This window comes from Artemia sp. Qi Xiang Cuo, chromosome 16 (genome assembly GCF_049724085.1).
Source record: "Artemia sp. Qi Xiang Cuo chromosome 16, ASM4972408v1, whole genome shotgun sequence".
In the NCBI taxonomy this organism is placed as follows: Eukaryota; Metazoa; Arthropoda; class Branchiopoda; order Anostraca; family Artemiidae; genus Artemia; species Artemia sp. Qi Xiang Cuo.
This window is the reverse complement of record NC_142809.1, coordinates 43870531-43889719: the sequence shown is the minus strand read 5'-3', so window position 1 is coordinate 43889719 and position 19189 is coordinate 43870531. Positions and strand designations below refer to the sequence as shown.

General features: G+C 27.6%; 2 protein-coding genes across 6 annotated transcripts in view; one reads left to right on the top strand and one right to left on the bottom strand.

The window, feature by feature from the left end:
* The window catches only part of LOC148942941 (DNA-binding protein SMUBP-2-like), a 194623-nt gene that overhangs the window by 35971 nt on the left and 139463 nt on the right, over positions 1-19189 (bottom strand). The window lies entirely within an intron of this gene.
* Positions 1-19189, top strand: part of LOC148942943 (alkaline phosphatase-like) — a 103709-nt gene that overhangs the window by 17819 nt on the left and 66701 nt on the right. The window contains exon 1 of one of the 2 annotated variants that reach the window (XM_089102620.1): positions 14268-14398. The exons of the other annotated variant lie outside the window; for it this stretch is intronic. The gene's annotated coding sequence lies outside the window, so the exon portion shown is untranslated. Of the gene's footprint in view, positions 1-14267; positions 14399-19189 lie in introns of those variants that run through there. 2 annotated transcript variants of the gene reach the window in all.

Below are 19189 nucleotides of genomic sequence, written 5' to 3'. Positions count from 1 at the left end.
GTGAACCACTAATGCTGGTAAATCATTTGGATTCACTGTATATTGATCTTGATTGACTGCAAAGTCAGGGTACACATTTTCTACAGTACAATGTAACTTCACTCTTGTCATATCTCTTTGTATAGTCAATTATACTATTTGCATTCATATTATGAAATTCATGAGTTTCAATCAGTCTATTTGAGGCAATATCACATACAGTATTTTCAAATGGTGACTCACATTCGGTAACTGACAAATAAAAATCACTTGGTTTATAGTCATAATATGCAGTTTCATCATAACGATGACGTAGAAACCGGATTGTCTTGTCACCCCAACAGTTGAATCGTAGACCAGTTGTCTCTTCCCAGAATAATTTAAATCCACGACGATACCAATCTCGTAGAAATAAACTAAAATCACGTTTGGGATTCTTTCCAATCATAGCGGGGTAAGTATTCTCCCACTGATCACAATGATTCCAACTGCCAAGAGTGTACATGCACAATGGACATATATAGAACATTTTTCGGTTTCCGATGTCAACTCTCTCACAGCTAAAACGATACTGATATTCCTCGCTCCGTAGATTCAAGGAGTGGACATGGGGGAGAGGAGTAGCTCTGTTACGTTACCTATTTTAAAGGAGTAACCATCGACATTGAATCCATTGGCAATGTTTTCAAAAGTATATCCACGATATGATTCTGATTTGTTTCAATTAATATATCAATAAATTGACTATAAGCATATGAATCACATCTTAAAATTTTCTTACAATAGTCCAATGGGGGAAAATCAGTCCTCATTATACTTTCAAGTGTTCCTTGACAAGAGAATGTCATATGTTGAAGAGATGACTCGTGAAAATCATCATCTAAGTTCAAATGTGTTCTGATAAGCTACATATTTCAACTAATTCTCTTTTTCTGAATTGTTTTTATTTTTTGATTAGTTCAATTTAACCTCAGACTCTCGAATCATCTCGGATTGTTAGCCCCTGACCAAACCTAAGCGGACAAGAAGGAGATTATTTTTGATTTCGATCAATTATTATTGACTAATTAGAACAACATTAATAATACAGAGCATGTACAATTCAACAACAACAACATCGACCTTGGAAAAAAGAGGTCATTGACCCCATTAACCATGTGTTCTCCCTAAGGACTCTATGCCCATATTTGGTGTTAAAAAAAGTTGTAGGTGGCAGCAGGGGTGAGCGATCGGACCTTTAGGGTCATCTCTACTTCCCTAATGCCTCTTGGATTAATCATTATAATAAGATTTTTAATGTTATGAATTATGCGGTTCACTCTCAATTTGTTAACCTCTGTTCTTATGTATTACCTGCGAAAATTTACCAAGGCCATGTACCTCCCGTTTCTGCTGACCGTGTGATTCGTTGTGTTAAGAATTTAAAATCTAAATCATGTGATATTGATGGTATTAGTGTTTTTAACCTTCATATTGATTCGAAAGAATTGATTTATCATTTGCAGTTATTATTTCAAATTTGTCTATGTACGTCTTTGGTCCCTGATTCTTTTTTGTGCGGGAGTGTCACTTCGATTCTTAAACGTGGGAAAGATCCGACTAATTGCGCATCATTTAGACCTATTACGGTTGCTTGTTCGCTGAGCAAAGTTTTTGAATATGTCCTGCTTCCTGAAATTCTTCCAAATGTTGATTATGTGTCCAATCAATTTGGGTTTAAACCAAATATTGGATGCCAACATGCGCATCGAATTCTTGCTTCTTTTTTAATTCAAGCACAAAAAGATGGATCTGAAGTTCATTTATGTGCGTTAGATATTTCAAAAGCTTTTGATTCGGTTTGTCACAGCCAACTATGGTATTCTCTTACCCAGCTAGGAGTGAATTCATCTAATATATGTGTCCTTCGTTTATGGTATGCAAATTCATATGTTCAACTTCGGTCAGGAGAGATCTTTTTTGGTAATATTCCTATTCAGTCTGTACTTAGGCAGGGAGGGGTTCTGTCATCATACCTTTTTAATGCTTGTTTATACCCTGTGCTTTCTTGTATTTTTCCGTCATGTTTTACGGGTCTAACTTATTTATCTTATATTGCTTATGCAGATGATTTATTACTTATTAGCCCTTCAAAATTCACCCTAGCTAAGTCTACCCAGTTTGTTTCTAAGCTTTTGGAAAAAATTGGCCTCGTGCTAAATGCTGAAAAATGTGAATATTTAGTTTTCAATGCTAAAAACCCAAGTAGTGATTTGTGTTGTAGTTCTTTTTCAGTTAAGCTGGCTCCTGCGTTGCGTTGGCTCGGGATTAGTTTCTGCTCTTCTATTTCAGCTATCCGTGCTAGTGCACTTGCAGATATTAAGAATAAGCTTAAAGCAGGTTATGCTAAAATTGTTCCAAATCGTGGCCAACATTCTCGCAAGGCATTGGCTAAACTCTGTTCTACATATTGTCACCATTCCATTCTTTTTCTATCAGATTTGTGCCCATTTTTTAATAGTAATGATATGCAGGATATTAGAGCTTTGTATTTCAGTTATTGTAAATATCTTTTGTATTTGACTCGTTGGTATAGACACCGTAAGATTATTCGAATGTTTAATGCAAGTAGAAGGGCCTTATTGACTCGTGTCACAAACCCGTGCTGCCACCTATAACTTTTTTACATAGTTTATGGATGGTTATGTGTGTTGGTCGATTTATTTGATGTTTTATGGTTTTTGTCAGTGAGAATGAAAAAACAGGAACTTTGTCACATTTATGTCTGTTTTCATGGATGGTTATGTGTGTTGGTCAATTTATTTGATGTTTTTATGGATGGTTATGTGTGTTGACAGTGAGAATTTGAAAAAACAGGAACTTTGTCACATTTATGTCTGCTTTTATGGTTTTTGTCAGTGAGAATTTGAAAAAACAGGAACTTTCTCACATTTATGTCTGTTTTTATGGATTTTGTCAGTGAGAATTTGAAAAAACAGGAACTTTCTCACATTTATTTCTGTTTTTATGGATTTTGTTAGTGAGAATGGAAAAACAGGAACTTTGTCACTCCCTTCTTATTGTTGTTCGATGCAGATGTTATGAGTTTCCGGGAAACAGTATTTGTTATTGTTGTTCAAGCCAAATGTTATGAGTTTCCAAGGTATCAGTTAGATCACGTGTTTCCTTCTCAGCCAATCAGAGGGCTTGCTTACATCTCCTTCTAAGTCAATCAGGGGGCGGAAATATTAGAAAAAGAGGATTGCAGGTTGGGTTAGTTTAGATTTTTAGTTTATTATTTTATTACCTATTTAGTTTAGATTTTTAGTTTATTTTAAGTTTATTTATTACCTTTATTTTAGTTTAGTTAGTTTAGTAGTTTTGATTTTTAGTTTAGTTTTAGTTTAATGTTTAGTTTTATTTTAATGTTCTAGTTTAGATTTTCAGTTTAATTTATTTTACTTTTAGATTAGTGTTTAGTTTTAGTTTAGAATTTTAGTTAGTTTAAAAGTTTAGATCTTAGTTAGTTTAGTAGTTTAGATTTTTAGTTTATTTTAAGTTTATTTATTACCTTTATTTCTAGTTTAGTCTTATCTAGTTTAGTTTTAGTTTAGAGTTTTTGTTTAGCTAGAGTTTTACTAATGAGTTTTATTTAGCGTTTTAGTTTAGTAGTTAAGTTTAGTTTTAGTTTAACATTTACTTTTATTTTAGAGTTTTAGCTAGATCTTCAGTTTAATTTAGTTTTGTTTTAGGTTAGTGTTCAGTTTTAGTTTAGAATTTTAGTTAGTTTAAAATTTTAGATTTTAGCTAGTTTATTAGTTTAGATTTTTAGTTTATTTTTAGTTTAATGTTTAGTTTTCTTTTAGATTTTTAGTTAGATTTTCAGTTTAATTTTTTTTAGTTTTAGATTAGTGTTTAGTTTTAGTTTATAATTTTAGTTAGTTTAAAAGTTTAGATCTTAGTTAGTTTAGATTTTTAGTTTAGTAGTTTAGATTTTAGTTTAGTTTTAGTTTAATGTTTAGTTTTCTTTTAGATTTTTAGTTTAGATTTTCAGTTTAATTTATTTTAGTTTTAGATTAGTGTTTAGTTTTAGTTTAGAATTTTAGTTAGTTTAAAAGTTTAGATCTTAGTTAGTTTAGATTTTTAGTTTAGTAGTTTAGATTTTAGTTAGTTTAGTAGTTTAGTTTTTTAGTTTAGTATTATTTAGTTTAGTTTTAGTTTAGAGTTTTAGTTTAGCTAGAGTTTTTGTTAGAGTTTTAGTTTAGATTTTTAGTTCGTTTAGTTTAGTTTTAGTTTAGTTTAGATTTTTAGTTAGTTTAGTAGTTTAGAGTTTAGAGTTTAGTTTTAGCTAGTTAGATAGTTTAAATTTTTAGTTAGTTTAGTAGTTTAGTTTAGTTTTAGTTTAGTTTAGATTTTTAGTTTAGTTCTAGTTTAGTTTTAGTTTAGTGTTATAATTTATATTTTTAGTTAGAGTTTTAATTTAGCAGTTTAGTTTAGTTTTAGTTTAGTTTTAGTTTAATTTTTAGTTTTCTTTTAGATTTTTAGTTAGATTTTCAGTTTAATTTATTTTAGTTTTAGATTAGTGTTTAGTTTTAGTTTAGAATTTTAGTTAGTTTAAAAGTTTAGATCTTAGTTAGTTTAGATTTTTAGTTTAATAGTATAGATTTTAGTTAGTTTAGTACTTTAGTTTTTTAGTTTAGTATTAGTTAGTTTAGTTTTAGTTTAGAGTTTTAGTTTAGCTAGAGTTTTTGTTTGAGTTTTAGTTTAGATTTTTAGTTCGTTTAGTTTAGTTTTAGTTTAGTTTAGATTTTTAGTTAGTTTAGTAGTTTAGAGTTTAGTTTTAGTTAGTTAGACAGTTTAAATTTTTAGTTAGTTTAGTAGTTTAGTTTAGTTTTAGTTTAGTTTAGATTTTTAGTTTAGTTCTAGTTTAGTTTTAGTTTAGTGTTATAAATTATATTTTTAGTTAGAGTTTTAATTTAGCATTTTAGTTTAGTTTTAGTTTAGTTTTAGTTTAATGTTTAGTTTTATTTTATATTTTTATTTAGATTTTAAGTTTAATTTATTTTAGTTTTATATTAGTTTTTATTTTTATTTTAAAGTTTATTTTTATTTTATATTTTTATATAGATTTTAATTTAGTTTAGTAGTTTAGATTTTAGTTAGTTTTAGTGTAGAATTTTTAGTTAGTTTAGTAGTTTAGATTTTAGTTAGTTTATTAGTTTAGATTTAGTTAGTTAAGGAGTCTAGTTTGTTAGTTTAGTATTAGTTAGTTTAGTTTCAGTTTATAATTTTATTTTAGATAGATGTTTATTTAGAGTTATAGTTTATATTTTTATTTAGTTTAGTTTAGTTCTAGTTTAGTTTGAGTTAAGTTTTCAGTTTTAGTTTAGGATTTTAGTTAGTTTAAAAGTTTAGAGTTTATTTTTAGTTTAGAATTTTAGTTAAGTTTAGTTTTAGTTTACGTTTAGTTTTATTTTAGAGTTTTAGTTAGATTCTCAGTTTAATTTAGTAGTTTAGATTTTAGTTAGTTTTAGTGTAGAATTTTTTGTTAGTTTAGTAGTTTAGATTTTAGTTAGTTTATTAGTTAGATTTTAGTTAGTTTAGTTTTAGTTAGTTTAGTTTTAGATTAGAGTTTTAGTTAGAGTTTAGATTTTAGTTAGTTTAGTAGTTTAGAGTTTAGTTTTAGTTAGAGTTATAGTTTAGATTTTTAGTTAGTTTAGTAGTTTGGAGTTTAGAGTTTAGATTTAGTTAGTTAGACAGTTTAGATTTTAGTTAGTGTAGTAGTTTAGTTTTAGTTTAGTTTAGATTTTTAGTTTAGTTCTAGTTTTAGTTTAGTGTTATAATTTATATTTCGTTTAGTTTTAGTTCAGTTTTAGTTTAAAGTTTTTAGCTAGAGTTTAATTTTAGTTTAGTAGTTAAGTTTAGTTTTAGTTTAACGTTTAGTTTTATTTTAGAGCTTTAGCTAGATTTCAGTTTAATTTAGTTTTGTTTTAGGTTAGTGTTCAGTTTTAGTTTAGAATTTTAGTTAGTTTAAAAGTTTAGATTTTAGTTAGTTTAGTAGTTTAGTTTTTTAGTTTAGAATTTTAGTTAGTTTAAAAGTTTAGATTTTTAGTTTAGTTCTAGTTTAGTTTTAGTTTAGTGTTATAATTTATATTTTTAGTTAGAGTTTTAATTTAGCAGTTTAGTTTAGTTTTAGTTTAGTAGTTAAGTTTAGTTTTAGTTTAACGTTTAGTTTTATTTTAGAGTTTTAGTTAGATTTTAATTTAGTTTAGTAGTTTAGATTTTAGTTAGTTTTAGTGTAGAATTTTTAGTTAGTTTAGTAGTTTAGATTTTAGTTATTTTAGTAGTTTATATTTAGTTAGTTTAGTAGTTTAGAGTTTTAGTTAGTTTAGTAGTTTAGTTTTTGTTTAGAGTTTTACTTAGTTTAGTAGTTAAGTTTAGTTATAGTTTAACGTTTAGTTTTATTTTAGAGCTTTAGCTAGATTTTCAGTTTAATTTAGTTTTGTTTTAAGTTAGTGTTCAGTTTTAGTTTAGAATTTTAGTTAGTTTAAAAGTTTAGATTTTAGTTAGTTTAGTAGTTTAGTTTTTTAGTTTAGTTTTAGTTTAATGTTTAGTTTTCTTTTAGATTTTTAGTTAGATTTTCAGTTTAATTTATTTTACTTTTAGATTAGTGTTTAGTTTCAGTTTAGAATTTTAGTTAGTTTAAAAGTTTAGATCATAGTTAGTTTAGATTTTTAGTTTAGTAGTTTATATTTTAGTTAATTTAGTAGTTTAGTTTTTTAGTTTAGTATTAGTTAGTTTAGTTTTAGTTTAGCTAGAGTTTTTGTTAGAGTTTTAGTTTAGATTTTTAGTTCGTTTAGTTTAGTTTTAGTTTAGTTTAGATTTTTAGTTAGTTTAGTAGTTTAGAGTTTAGAGTTTAGTTTTAGTTAGTTAGACAGTTTAAATTTTTAGTTTGTTTAGTAGTTTAGTTTAGTTTTAGTTTAGTTTAGATTTTTAGTTTAGTTATAGTTTAGTTTTAGTTTAGTGTTATAATTTATATTTTTAGTTAGAGTTTTAATTTAGCAGTTTAGTTTTAGTTAAGTAGTTAAGTTTAGTTTTAGTTTAACGTTTAGTTTTATTTTAGAGTTTTAGCCAGATTTTCAGTTAGTTTAGTAGTTTAGATTTTAGTTATTTTTAGTGTAGAATTTTTAGTTAGTTTAGTAGTTTAGATTTTAGTTAGTTTATTAGTTTAGATTTAGTTAGTTCAGTAGTTTAGATTTTTAGTTAGTTTAGTAGTTCAGTTTTTGTTTAGAGTTTTACTTAGTTTAGTAGTTAAGAGTTTTAGTTAGATTTATAGTTTAGATTTTTAGTTAGTTTTGGTTTAGTTTAGTCTAGATTTTTAGTTTATTATTTTAGTTTAGTTTTAGTTTATTTTTAGTTTTCTTTTAGATTTTTAGTTAGATTTTTAGTTTAGTTTGAGTTTAGTTTTAGATTAGAGTTCTAGTTTAGCTACAGTTTGCTAAAGAGTTTTAGTTAGAGTTTTAATTTAGTAGCTTAGTTTGGTTTTAGTTTAGTTTTAGATTAGTGTTTAGTTTTAGTTTAGAGTTTTAGTTAGTTTAGTTTAGTTTTAGATTAGTGTTTAGTTTGTAAGTCTGAGAGTTATAGTTTCGTAGTTTAGAGATTAGAATGTTATTTTATATTATAGTGTTTAATGATAGTTGTAGTTTTAGTTTAGTAGTTTTCAGATTTTTAGTTTGAGTTTTAGGTGTACTTTTTGTTTTTTTATTTAAGAGTTTTCATTTTACATATGAGTTTTAGTTAGAGTTTTAATTTAGCAGCTTAGTTCAGTTTTAGTGTTAATTTTAGTTTAGTTTTACAATTAGTGACTAAGTCTTTAGTTTAGAGTTTTAGTTAGTTTAGTTTAGTTTTAGATTAGTGTTTAGTTTTAGTTAGAGTTATAGTTTAGTAGTTTAGACTAAACTAAGTAAAACTCTAAACAAAGTTTTAAATTAGTGTTAAGTTTTAGTTTAGAGTGTTTAGTTAGTTTAGTTTAGTTTTAGATTAGTGTTTAGTTTTAGTTAGAGTTATATGTGTTTATGTTAGTTCTTGAATAGACGAGGAAAATTACTACTTATTCATTGGGCACATATGATTTACAGTTAGTCATAGTCCAACTATTATCAACTAGCTATGTATCAATTTAAAACACCCTTCAGATCGTTTCTAATGTGGACCCTAATGTCGGGAAAAACAATGCTTTTAGACTATAAACTAAAACTAAACACTAATCTAAACACTAATCTAAAACTAAACTAAAACTAAACTAAGCTACTACATTAAAACTCTAACTAAAACTCTTAGCTAAACTGTAGCTAAACTAAAACTCTAATCTAAAACTAAACTAAAACTAAACTAAAAATCTAAAAGAAAACTAAAACTAAACTAAAACTAAACTAAAACTAATAAACTAAAAATCTAAACTATAAATCTAACTAAAACTCTAAGCTAAAACTCTAACAAAAACTCTAGTTAAACTAAAACTCTAAACTAAAACTAAACTAACTAAAATCCAACTACTAAACTAACTAATATATAAACTAATAAACTAACAAAAAATTCTACACTAAAAATAAACATTAATCTAAAAATAAAATAAATTAAACTGAGAATCTAACTAAAACTCTAAAATAAAACTAAACATGAACTAAAACTAAACTTAACTACTAAACTAAAACTAAACTCTAAACTTTTAAACTAGCTAAAATTCTAAACTAAAACTGAACACTAAACTAAAACTAAACTAGAACTAAACTAAACGAACTAAAAATCTAAACTATAACTCTAACTAAAACTCTAGCTAAACTAAAATTCTAAACTAAAACTAAACTAACTAATACTAAACTAAAAAACTAAACTACTAAACTAACTAAAAATCTACACTGTCTAACTAACTAAAACTAAACTCTAAACTCTAAACTACTAAACTAACTAAAATCTAAACTAAAACTAAAACTAAACTAAACGAACTAAAAATCTAAACTAAAACTCTAACAAAAACTCTAGCTAAACAAAAACTCTAAACTAAAACTAAACTAGATAAGACTAAACTATAAATAAATTAAACTTAAAATCTAAATAAAAATATAAACTACTGAAAATTAAACTAAAACTAAACTAAAACTAAACTAAACTGCTAAATTAAAACTCTAACTAAAAATATAAATTATAACACTAAACTAAAACGAAACTAGAACTAAACTAAAAATCTAAACTAAACTAAAACTAAACTACTAAACTAAATAAAAATTTAAACTGTCTAACTAACTAAAACTAAACTCTAAACTACTAAACTAACTAAACATCTAAACTAAACTAAAACTAAAATAAACGAACTAAAAATCTAAACTAGAACTCTAACAAAAACTCTAGCTAAACTAAAACTCTAAACTAAAACTAAAATAAACTAGAACTCTAACAAAAACTCTAGCTAAACAAAAACTCTAAACTAAAACTAAACTAGCTAAGACTAAACTAGAAATAAATTAAACTGAAAATCTAACTAAAAATCTAAACTAATAAACTAAACTGATAAATTAAAACTATAACTAAAACTCTAAGCTCGTAGCTAACTAAACTAAACTAAAAATAAAGGTAATAAATAAACTTAAAAAAAAAAAATCTAAACTAAAACTAAACATTAAACTAAACAAAAAATTCTACACTAAAAATAAACATTAATCTAAAACTAAACTAAATTAAACTGAGAATCTAACTAAAACTCTAAAATAAAACTAAACAGTAAACTAAAACTAAACTTAACTACTAAACTAAAACTAAACTCTAAACTTTTAAACTAACTAAAATTCTAAACTAAAACTGAACACTAAACTAAAACTAAACTAGAACTAAACTAAACGAACTAAAAATCTAAAACTATATATCTAACTAAAACTCTAGCTAAACTAAAATTATAAACTAAAACTAAACTAACTAATACTAAACTAAAAACTAAACTACTAAACTAACTAAAATTTAAACTGTCTAACTAACTAAAACTAAACTCTAAACTACTAAACTAACTAAACATCTAAACTAAACTAAACTAAACGAACTAAAAATCTAAACTAAAACTCTGACAAAAACTCTAGCTAAACAAAAACTCTAAACTAAAACTAAACTAGCTAAGAATAAACTAGAAATAAATTAAAATTAAAATATAAATAAAATTCTAAACTAATAAAAATTAAACTAAAAATAAACTAAAACTAAACTAAACTGCTAAATTAAAACTCTAACTAAAAATATAAATTATAAAACTAAACTAAAACTAAACTATAACTAAAATAGAAATATAAAATAAAATAAAAATAAACTAATAAAATAACTAAAAATTTAAACTGTATAACTAACTAAAAATAAACTATAAATAAACTAAAAATATAAACTACTAAACATTAAAATAAAACTAAACTAAAAATAAACTAAAATGCTAAATTCAAACTCTAACTAAAAATATAAATTATAACACTAAACTAAAACTAAACTAGAACTAAACTAAAAATATAAACTAAACTAAAAATAAACTAATAAACTAACTAAAAATTTAAACTGTCTAACTAAATAAAACTAAACTAGAACTAAACTAAAAATCTAAACTAAACTAAAACTAAACTACTAAACTAACTAAAAATTTAAACTGTCTAACTAACTAAAACTAAACTCTAAACTCTAAACTACTAAAATAACTAAACATCTAAACTAAACTAAAACTAAACTAAAGGAACTAAAAATCTAAACTAGAACTCTGACGAAAAATCTAGCTAAACAAAAACTCTAAACTAAAACTAAACTAGCTAAGAGTAAACTAGAAATAAAGGTACTAAATAAACTTAAAATAAACTAAAAATCTAAACTACTAAACTAACTAAGATCTAAACTTTTAAACTAACTAAAATTCTAAACTAAAACTAAACACTAATCTAAAACTAAAATAAATTAAACTGAAAATCTAAACTAAACTAAAACTAAACTTTACTAAAACTAACTAAAAATCAAAACTACTAAACTAACTAAAATCTAAACTAAACTAAACTAAACTAGAACTCTAACTAAAACTCTAGCTAAACTAAAACTCTAAGCTATGACTCTAACTAAAACTCTAAGCTCGTAGCTAACTAAACTAAACTAAAAATAAAGGTAATAAATAAACTTAAAATAAACTAAAATCTAAACTAAAACTAAACATTAAACTATGACTTTAAGCTAAAACTCTAAACTCTTAGCTAAATTAAAACTCTAACTAAAACTCTTTAGTAAAACTCTAGCTAAACAAAAACTCTAAACTAAACACTAATCTAAAACTAAAATAAATAAACTTAAAATAAACTAAAATCTAAACTAAAACTCTAAAATAAAATTAAACATTAAACTAAAACTAAACTGAACTAGAACTTCAACAAAAACTCTAAGGTAAAACACCAAACTCTTAACTAAAACTAAACTAACTAATACTAAACTAAAAAACTAAACTACTAAACTAACTAAAAATCAAAACTACTAAACTAATTAAAATCTAAACTAAACTAAAACTAAACTAAACTAGAACTCTAACAAAAACTCTAGGTTAAAACACCAAAATCTTAACTAAACTAAAACTAAACTAAACGAACTAAAACTCAAACTAAAACTCTTTATTAAAACTCTAGCTAAATAAAAACTCTAAAATAAACACTAATCTAAAACTAAAATAAATAAAATTAAAATAAACTAAAAATCTAAACTAAAACTCTAAATAAAATTAAACATTAAACTAAAACTAAACTAAAAACCTAAACTAAACCAAACTGAAACTAAACTAAAATAAAGGTAATAAAAAAAAACTTAAAATAAACTAAAAATCTAAACTAAACTAAAACTAAACTACTAAACTAACTAAAAATTTAAACTGTCTAACTAACTAAAACTAAACTCTAAACTCTAAACTACTAAACTAACTAAACATCTAAACTAAACTAAAACTAAACTAAAGGAACTAAAAATCTAAACTAGAACTCTGTCAAAAACTCTAGCTAAACAAAAACTCTAAACTAAAACTAAACTAGCTAAGACTAAACTAGAAATGAAGGGAATAAATAAACTTAAAATAAACTAAAAATCTAAACTACTAAACTAACTAAGATATAAAATTTTAAACTAAATAAAATTCTAAACTAAAACTAAACACTAATATAAAACTAAAATAAATTAAACTGAAAATCTAAACTAAACTAAAACTAAACTACTAAACTAACTAAAAATCAAAACTACTAAACTAACTAAAATCTAAACTAAACTAAAACTAAACTAAACTAGAACTCTAACTAAAACTCTAGCTAAACTAAAACTCTAAGCTTTGACTCTAACTAAAATTCTAAGCTCGTAGCTAACTAAACTAAACTAAAAATAAAGGTAATAAATAAACTTAAAATAAACTAAAATCTAAACTAAAACTAAACATTAAACTATGACTTTAATCTAAAACTCTAAAATCTTAGATAAATTAAAACTCTAACTAAAACTCTTTAGTAAAACTCTAGCTAAACAAAAACTCTAAACTAAACACTAATCTAAAACTAAAATAAATAAACTTAAAATAAACTAAAATCTAAACTAAAACTCTAAAATAAAATTAAACATTAAACTAAAACTAAACTGAACTAGAACTTCAACAAAAACTCTAAGGTAAAACACCAAACTCTTAACTAAAACTAAACTAACTAATACTAAACTAAAAAACTAAACTACTAAACTAACTAAAAATCAAAACTACTAAACTAATTAAAATCTAAACTAAACTAAAACTAAACTAAACTAGAACTCTAACAAAAACTCTAGGGTAAAACACCAAACTCTTAACTAAACTAAAACTAAACTAAACGAACTAAAACTCAAACTAAAACTCTTTAGTAAAACTCTAGCTAAATAAAAACTCTAAACTAAACACTAATATAAAACTAAAATAAATAAAATTAAAATAAACTAAAAATCTAAAATAAAAATCAAATAAAATTAAACATTAAAATAAAACTAAACTAAAAACATAAACTAAACCAAACTGAAACTAAACTAATATAAAGGTAATAAAAAAAAACTTAAAATAAACTAAAAATCTAAACTAAATAGGTAATAAAATAATAAACTAAAAATCTAAACTAACCCAACCTGCAATCCTCTTTTTCTAATATCTCCGTCCCCCCCCCTGATTGTCTTAGAAGGAGATGTAAGCAAGCCCTCTGATTGGCTGAGAAGGGGGATGTAACCGAGTCGCTGATTGGCTAAGAAGTGGGATCTAACTGTTTCCTGGGAACTCGTAACATTTGGCTCGGAAACAATAACAAATACTATTTCCGGATCATAACATCTGCCTCGAACTGGAAGGAAGTGTCATTAACTTTGCTTCGAACGACAACAACATTTGGCTCGGAAACAATAACAAATACTATTTACGGATCATAACATCTGCCTCGAACAGGAAAGAGGTGTCATTAACTGTTTCTCGGAACCTCATAACATCTGTCTCGAATAACAATAACAAATACTATTTCCGGGTCATAACATCTGGCTCGAACAGGAAGGAAATGTCATTAACGTTGCTTCTAATAACAAGAACATCTGGCTCGAAAAACCAGGTATTCTCTCTAATGACTCTGTTCAAAACAACAACAACATTGACCTTGACATTTGGCTCGAATTACAACACTAACATTGACCCCATTAACTACGTGGTCTCTCTAATGACTCTGTTCAAAACAACATTGACCTTTGCATTTTGCCTCGGAAACACTAACAATAACATTGACATTCGCTGAGGGCGTGCCAAAAACACACCTGGAGAAAGAGGTCATGGAGAAAGAAGTCATTGACCCTGTCCTCATTAAACTATGTAAAAAAGTTGTAGATGGCAGCAGGGGTGAGCGATCGGACCTTTAGGGTCATCTCTACTATTTTACTGGAGGGACTGTTTTTTTTTCAAACAGTCAGTGATAACCACAGTTTATAGACAGTAAGCTTATCGCAGATCATTTCTGGTCTTCGTTCTCGGTGCGAACAAAAAGCTCCTCCCACTTATTTCTGCATTAGCGGATTAGTCTGTTTTCGTCAATCACTGAGAAATGGTTACCAAGTGCATTATTCGTAATTGCGAAAGCAGAAAAAAACTTGGTGAGCCAGCCAAGTGGTTTGCAAGTGTCAATAATCAATCGAATATGGCTTGAGTGCAAAGACCTGAATTGGGAAACTGGCTGCGAGGACTTCCCCCTTGAACAGTTTATAAGATTTCTATGTTGTGTCCATGTATTCAAATTGTGATTTAAAAAGGTGCGAGGATATTTTAAAAAGTAAATTAGAAAAACACTTTGATTTAATACAGGATGTGACGTTAGCCAGTTTGGATATTGATGTCATTATGAAACTAATTTTTCTGGTAAATGAATTTTCTTTTTATTTTGGTTTTCGAGGGGAGTTTTATAGACAAATTTTTGGGTTACCTATGGGGGCTTCTCTTTCTCCTTTATTGGCAAATCTATTCATAGATGCCATTGAAACCTCCGCTATAAACAGTTTTAGAATCCCCCCTTGCTTCTGGGGTAGGTTCATGGATGATGTGGTATGCGTTTGGAAACATGGGTTGGACTCCTCAGACCTTCTTTGTAAGCATTTAAATAGTTTTGATAATAATATTAAATTTACAGTTGAATTTAAGGATAATAATAAATTACCTTTTCTGGATATTTTATTAATTAAAAGGGATCTCCATTTACTTTTCTCGATTTACAGAAAACCTACGCACAATGATAGGTATTTAAATTTTCATTCTTGCCACCCTATGTCGGTGAAAAGGGGGTTGTAATTTCACTAGTGGATAGAGCCTTTAAAATCTGTTCCCAGGAATTTCTGGATTCGGAATTGTTATACTTGAGGGATATTTTATTTTGTAATAGTTATCCAATTAAGTTCATTGATAAAATAATTGAAAATAGACGGGCCAAACAGAATAGTAGTGTTATTGAGGTTTATCAATCTTTAGATTTAGTTGAATGAAAAAGCTTCATGTCATTACCATATGTACCTGGTTTGGGGGAGAAACTTTCACGGGTTTTACGTAAGTTTAATATTGATACATGTTTCCAATCGCTGAGGCCAATGAGTAGTTTTTTTTAGTTCTGGTAAGGATTTAACTCGGGGAAATTTAGTAAGTGGGGTGTATAAAATTCCGTCTTCTTGTGGGAAGTTCTATATTGGTAGGACTCACCAACAATTTGTTGAAAGGTTTATTGAACACCGTAATTCAATAGAAAAAATCATACAATTAAGCAAGCCTCCAGAAACTTTCGTTTCAGCTTTAGCAGAGCATATTTGGCTTCAACCAGATCATTTTGTAAAATTTGATGAAGTCTTGGCTATTTCTAATGATAAGGGGTACACCCAATGGGCCGGGGAAGCCATAGAAATTAAAAAACATATGTTTGCTAACCTGTCCATAAATAGGGACACGGGTAATTTAAATATTGACCCAATTTATGATAACCTTCTAAAGAGTGAATCAATTGTCAATAAGGGAGTAAAGATTTTAAATAATCACCAGGGGACTATTTTACCTGTTAGACCAAAACGATTTGCTTCAGTAATAGCTAACAAAAGGATTATTTCGCAACTGAATAATTAAAGTAATTTACAGTTTTTTTATTTTTCCTCAGTTACTCTGGTGTCCTCACTGAAGTAACTCTATATTAGCATCTTTTCCCTACGTGGATCAGTTTGCGCCGATTGTACATTTTTGTTGTTTTTTGTTTTTTTTTGGTGGTGGTTTTATTGGTTTTTAGTTTTATCTTGTTTTGTTTTTTTTTATGTGTCTTTCGTGCTGAAGACGCCTTGTTTGTATACAGGCTAAATAACAGCGTTGTTTTGTTTCTGTTGTTTTTCTTTTCTCTCCACTGGCCACAGTCTCGTTTGTTTGTTTTTTTTTAGAGATTTTTCTCTTTGTTGGTTTTTTGTCATGGCTGTCCGGTTCGGCTTAAGATCTTTCATTAGTGCATATTACGAAGTAAAATTTAAGAATCGGGAAATCGAGAGACGTACCTATCAAGGAAAATAAACTAGCAAGTAATTATTTTAGTTTTAGTAGTTTAAATATTTGATTATCTCTTTTTTTGAACAAAGGGGTAAAAAATTTTAAAATTTGTGTTTGATTATCTCCTTAATGAGCTCCTCAGTAATACAGACAATAAAAATCAAACCAATATCAATAAACAGATGTGAAAAGTGGTAGTGACTATATTTAATTTAGCTGCAAGTCTACATTCATGCCCACCACGTAATTTCCCTTTGAGAAAAAAATTGATAAAACTTTTAAAACTGAAATATCAATGCGAAGCACCAAACATCATAATCAAATGTCATCGCTTTATGGCATTGTTCAAATAAAACTTATTTTTACTTGATTATCGTCGTAAATTTATTCCTTGTCTTTCTTTTCATTCTTAAACCAATGTTATATTTACCTTTTGCATTATTACAGCCCACTATATATACATTCATATAAATTTATATGCAGTGTTACCTTCATACCAATTATTCTCCTTTACTTTTTTATTCTTTAATAATAATTTCTGGTCGTTTTGATTTTGAATTATTGTAGGCTTGATCTTAAGTTTAACATGGCCTTTACTTTTCTTTAAAATAAAAATTTATTTTTCGTCAAGTTTTCGTAGTATATATATATATATATATATATATATATATATATATATATATATATATATATATATATATATATATATATATATATATATATATACTGCGCAGTATATATATATACTGCGTACAAACAGCTCCTCTCATTTGATCTGCCATCAGCGGTCCGATTACCCTGGAACACGTATTTTGGCAGAAACTTTCTCAAAATGCCTTTGAAACCAACTTGAGACTTCGAAATCTATTTTTAATTCCTAAAAACCTCTAATAATAACATTACACTACTAACTACCGGTTTTCATGTATGTATTGGAATAAATTAATTTAAAATTAGTTTCTTCAAAATTAGTGTTCCAACGTTGAAGCCAAGTTTCGCGTCCAAGAGAAATCTGACTTGTCTACCCGTGAACAGATCTGACTTCGCTTATGTTTATATCTGCAAAAACGTTCTCGGGAGCACTCGCACCCCGGTCCGGGTTTTTATAATGGCTGAGATAGAGAATGATCATACTGCTAATTATATAAACTGTGGTGATAACGTACTGTAGGTAAAAACGGCATGTGGTTACAGCAAACGAAACTCTAAAAAATGGAATTTTAATAAAGAAGAACATACCAAAAGAATATATACATTTTATGGCGAGTCCACATGTATAAAACTAAATAAATCTAAAATTGGCTTTAAAAAGATGTGAGCCTGAGAAAATCCGTTCAATCTAAGAAAAGTGGGAGGTCTTTATGAAAATTGCAGCATCATATTCATCATGTCCAAGAGCCCTATTGCGTGGGTTTCAAGTTCCTACGTGTAAAAACACGAATTTTGAATTTCCCTTAGAAATTTTATACGGGATGTGTGTTTATTTGCGTTTTGCCCACCCCCCCTCCAGAGGGTGATTATACCGAAGCAGAGGTCATATAATATCGGGATAGGGCTTAATGTCGATTTCTATAATTTTGCACCGCAAATGAAGACTTTCGGCCCGAACAGAGCCGAAATGCAGCCAAGTTAAAACTTTTCAAATGACCAGTCGATTTACAATTAACGGCAAGGTAGGCCTATGTGTAAATAGCAAACAGGTTTCACATCTTACCACATTAAAGTGCCAATTTCCGTCAGTTGATGCGCAAAAAAAATTTTGCCCGGAAAGGGCCTAAGTTCTATCGAGTGAAAATTCAGAGACAGCCAATTGGTGGTTCTAGGCGTTTACCCTCCGGGAAATCCCCCCCCCCCCCCGAGGAAAATACCTATATTAGTTATATTATATTAATATAATACCTATATTATATGATAGTTAAAATACCTATATTAGTGATAGTTACACTAAACGGTCATTGTGTTTCAGAAATCGTTCTTAAAGAATTAGGACAAAAAGCCAAACTTTAGTGTAAAGAGCAAGGTCTTGTGGAGAGGCAACTTCTTTCATATACGTAATAATTTCTGCTCGTTTTAAGTTTTAATGTTGCTCCTTACTTTTATTTGAAAAAAAAAACTTGTTTTTTTTTCACTTAATTCCTGATCATTTTTAAATAATACCGAGAAATCAGGCTCTCTCTCCATGAAAAATTCCGGTACTTGTGTATTGTACGCCACTCACTCAAGTCTACGGTATGTAAAACTCGAGAACACACCGGTATCTTCGTTACTTTAGAAACGAATCTGGGCTATATATTTGCCCATTAAAGGAGGGGGGGAGGTAAGGTATATTGGGTCTGCATGCAATATTTGTTAGATACAATTAATCTGTATATTATTAAGTAAGAATTGTTTTCTAACTTCAAACTGTCCAAATACTTTTCCCCCCCCCCTTATGTGCAAATATATAGCCCAAATTATATATTTCCAATCTATTCTGTCACTTGTCTTTATCTGGTTTCACTCTAAGCTGAAAGAATTTAATGAAGAAACCGGTTTGTTGTCGAGTTTTATACAGGTATTTTCCACGGGAGGCATTTTCCACGGGGGGTATTTTCTGCGGGGACATTTTCCACGGAGGATATTTTCGGCGAGATGGGGTATTTTAAGTTTTTTCCAGGGAGGGGGGCATTTTCGCAGGGTTGGGGGGGGGGGGTAAACACGGGCCACTGCTAATTGGTATAGAAATTTCGAAAAGCAATTTGAATATCCTCTTGGTTTAAATGGGTATACTGCCACTTGATACCAACATCGTCCCTTATACAGTATATATAAAATAACGGGTTTTTAAATAGCGTATAATTACAGTTTCACTAACAGTTGTACAGTATCGTATTACTGCACACAAGTTATTGGGGCTGGGTGGCAAACCCTCATAAAGTTAATTTTAAGGGCCAAATTTTCTGAGTTTTTCTTAGATGTCCTTCGACTATTGTGGAGAGGAGATTTGGCCTCTAACATCCTCTCATTTGGAATGACATGTTTGGAATGAGCTTTTAAAATGGCGGCTAAGGGGATAATGTTTCCCCTTTCATTCCACAAATATTTTCAGTACGAAGTAAAAAGTACCTCCATAAAAGCAGAAAGGGGAGGGGGAATTTACCAGGA